The sequence below is a fragment of the Crocodylus siamensis genome, chromosome 3 (genome assembly GCF_052110815.1).
Source record: "Crocodylus siamensis isolate JL-2025a chromosome 3, ASM5211081v1, whole genome shotgun sequence".
In the NCBI taxonomy this organism is placed as follows: Eukaryota; Metazoa; Chordata; order Crocodylia; family Crocodylidae; genus Crocodylus; species Crocodylus siamensis.
The window spans coordinates 85,158,586-85,162,875 of NC_143397.1; positions in this window are offsets into that span (position 1 = coordinate 85,158,586).

Here is a 4,290-nt window from a genome sequence, read left to right on the forward strand (position 1 = left end):
TGGTCATGTAGGTCCCATTTTACAGCCCTGCCGACTGTATTTAACTCCAGTTAATGCATTAAGTCAGGTGTGGAAATAACTTGCCATGAAGCACTGGATGCACTGCCAAGAAGACTCCAAAAGGCTCAATTTTGTTTGATACATGTGAAAGAGACTTGCACAGAATTTGAATGACTACAGAACTAAAGGAACCACACGTTCAGACTATTGTTGCCTCACTTGTGTTTGATCTAGCAAATCAATGCAAGTTGTAATACACTTATAATTGTTCTTGGTTTAATCTGAAATGGGAGAACCCAACCCTAAGCCCCTGGCATATTCATAAAGTTTCTAGTTTCTTTTTTTAAGAACATAAACAAATGCCATTTACTGGGTCAGACCATAGGTCCATCTTGCCCAGTTTCCTGTCATGCAAGATAGACTTCTCTGAGGGCCAGTAGGCACTATCCAGTGTGTTCTGCTTGGTGTCTACCCTTGGCACACTAGTTATTACCCTTGGATCTTTACTTCTGTCCCTGCTTTCATTATTATTTGTCCCAAGTAATTGGTAACACGTCACTAGTACCCCCAGTTCTAAAGGGGGCTCATAGTTTCCTTGGCAAGCATCTGGGCCTGTGTTTTGTCCTGATGTGTTAAAACTCCTGTCATGCAGTGTGGACCTGATTCAGGGCCAGTGGGCACTATCCACTATGTTCTGCTTGGTGCCCCTTTTGGCATACTAGTTTTAAATGCCTGACCCTCACTGTCATCCTTGTTATGTCTTTAGTTGTCTCAAGCATTTAGATGTTTCCTATCTAGTGACCTCCCTTTCTAGGAGGCTTGTTTCCCTCTGGGCATTGGCTCTGGGCTCCTAGGCAACAAATAAGCCTGTCATGTAGGTGAATTTGTTTGAGAGCCACTGGGCACTGTCTGGTGTGCTCTGTTTGGTGTCCCCCCTCCATTCACTCATTCTGAACCTTTGACCTCCATTCCCATTCCTGTTATGTTTTCAGATGCCCCAAGGAATCAATTATATCTTTAGTGGCTTCCCCCTTAAGGAAGGTTTATAGTATTACTTGGTGGGCTTCAGCCCATGCAAAATGGCATAACAAACAGACCTATCACACAGTGCTCTGCTGGCTCCTTAGACTTATTAGGGTGCCAGTAGGCACTGTCTAGTGTGCTGCACTCAGTGTGCCCCCTCCATGCACTCATTTTTAACCTATGACCTTTACTCCTGTCCCTACTTTGTTCTACTGTTATCCCAAGTAATCAGCTAACACATATCCAATAGTCCTCTCTATCAATGATGGGGATGGGGCCTAAGGCCCATGTCCCCAGTATGTGTCAAACAGGCCTGTCGCACAGTGGCAGACAGTGGATGCTGAAAGGGAGAGTGAACTGGGGATAACCAGGCTTTTTTTTTTCCTTCACCATTCCTCTGTCATGGACAGCTTTCAGTATCTGAGGTCCAGGAAGTTCTGATGCAGTGGCTGTGTCCCTCACTCCAGTGCTCAGTAGCTACCAATGCCCCTTTCCCCCAAGAATTTCTCATCATTTTTTTTTTTTTTGTAATGGGACTAAACTGTTAGCTTCTCCCACATCTAGTGGCAAGGAGTCCCACACCTGAATGACCTGCTGTGTGAAAAAGAATTCCCTGTTGTTCCTTTCACTCTCCTTGACAATTTGTAACACGGTGTGACTATTGCCACAGCTACTGTGACTGCCCACTGGCTAAGTTCTGTGGCAGACATGAGGAACTGTGTATGCCACAGAGGATGTTATCCTGAGCTAAACTATAGGTGGAAGGATTGTGAGTTCAAGTCTGAGTGTGGGCCTGGAGACTCAAACATGAAGTATGTCCCTGGTGAGCAGGAGGAAACCCTTTTTTTTCATCCTGACACATGGCACATTGGACCAGTGCTGGGGCTGAAAGCTGCAGGGCACAGTGTGTCATTTTGGCATGCTATGCCAAGTCCCATATTTTAGGCCCGTGCATCATTTGGACAACTCATAGTGTCTCCAGGTAAGGGGAACTCTGTGTGACCTAAATGTGTGGCGGGGGAGGGGGGGGGGCTTCTTTTTCGATTTTGGGGCAGCCAAGACAGTTAAAGGCTGAGCAATGAGGAAATCAGCAGAAATAATGCACATGCTGACTGACTTTCAAACTTACTACCTGCTAGTGTCATTTTGTGATGCCTCCCTCTCCCTAACCAGCTCGCAAAGTTCACAAAAGACCCCAGTGCTAGGTCTTCCCAGAAAAACCTGTTGTGCTGTTATTGAGGGGGATGTACCACCCCCTGCACTCCCTTATTCAATGTCCTAGCTCTGGTTGAGAATCCTGGCAAAAGGATGGGAAGCTAGAAAGGACCTCAGGAGGTCAGCTAGAGTCCAGCGTTTTTCAACCCATGGGTTGCAACGCAAAGTCTGGTTGCAAGAATACATGAAAAGGTCATGAACAAAGTTTTAAAATGGATTCTGCTTTAAAGGAGAAAAATGTGGGAAATGGTGGCTTTTCCTTTGCAGGCTGGCAGAGCTCCAGCCTGCGAGGGGCTGCTTGGGGGCCCCCTCTGCCCCGCACATGGGGGGCAAGGGGCAGTGGGTCAGAACTGGCCATTAATGTATACAAATGGGTCCGGGTACAAAAAAGGTTGAGAAGCACTGAGCTAGACTGACCCCCTGTTCGGAAGGACCATCCCCAACTAGACCATCCCAGCCAAGGTTTTGTCTTAACAGACTCTAAGGACAGAGACTCCCCAGCCTCTTTGGGTGGCCTGTTCCCATGCTTCCCTGCCCTTCTTGTGAGGAAGGCTTCCCTCCTAGCTATCTTCAGCTGCCCCATTGGGTGCATGCCAGAGCCAAGTGGGTCCTCCTGCCCCCCCAGAACTCAGCCTCCAGGCTGGAGCCCCCAGTGCCTTTGCCCCCCTTGGCTTTCATTAGTTTAGCAAGGACTTTGTTCCCTCCATCCTGCCCACATGGGGCTCGAAAGCTGCAGCACACTGATCTAGCCCTCCCCCCCACCCCTCAGTATTGCCAGGTCTTAAATATGAAATTATTGTATTGGAAGCTCAGAAGTATTGTATTTGCTATTGTATTTGCTAAAAAAGTATGCTATGCTGAAAAATATGCAAATTAGTTTGAAAATAAGTCATTTTCTTATTTACTTTATATTGTTCACTGTAAGTCCCAGTGAGTGAGTGAAAACTGGGTCATCAGAGTTGAAGCGTTTCTTTATTTTGGGGGCAGCAGCCGTGAGCAAGTGCTGACAGCCAGGCCAGAAGTCAGTTAAGACTCCCTGAGAGTGACTTGGGTTTTGCATAGGCTGCATCAATTGGGTGCCTCAAAAACTATCCTACATTTTGGGGGTGTTGGTGTAAGGCCACAGCCAGACCAGGTTCTTTAGGCAGATGTGATGACTTTTATTTGACCAACTAAATTGTTGGTAAAATTGTTTTTTGCAAACTTTCAGGCACAAATACTCTTCTTCATAGATTCATAGGTTGTAAGGCCGGGGAGATCATCAGGTCCAGCCCCCCGCACCAAGCAGGAAAGATAACTGGGGTTCAGGCGGTCCCAGCAATGGCTGCCCAGTCTCCTCTTGCCCAGCCTTCCAGGGTAGGTGACTGCACCACCTCTGAAGGGAGCTTATTCCAGTCTGGACACCCTGCCTGTGAAGAAGTTCTTCCTCATGTTGAGCCTGAATTGGTCTTCCAGGAGTTTGTGGCCATTACTCCTGGTTTTCCCCTCGGGTGCCCTGCTGCAGAGTTGCTCACCGAGCCCTTGGTGTGCTCTGCTCCCAGGTCCCCTCTCTTCAGGCAGAGGGAGAGTCTGAAGGAGAGCTCGCGAAGAAGAATTTCCCCAGCGAGTGACTGCTCTGGTATTGGGGGGTGGAACCGGAGCGTGCTCCATCCACTCCATGCATTGACCTGGTATTGCAGTGCTTCCAGGACCGGTGCAAAAAAACAGAAAAAAAAAAAAAAAAAAAAAGCTCTAATAAAAGCTGTCACGTCTTTCCAAAGACCCTGCCCTGCCTAGCCCACGTTTAGGCTGCCTCAGCCTGACGAAGGGTGCTTGTGCCCGAAAGCCCGCAGAGAACAACTTCCCCATCTACTTGGCTGGTCTAATACAAGACACCGCATCTACCCAAAGAGCTGTGGCTGTTGTACGTCTTGCACACTTGTACCGTGGATGGTACAAAGGTGGAAATGACTGCACGAATGCGATCACGCTCGTAGCCCCGCAGCCCGGGCAGCAAGCGGAGGGAGGGAGGGAGGGAGTGAGCCTGCTCTCCCAGCATTACGGTACAAGGGC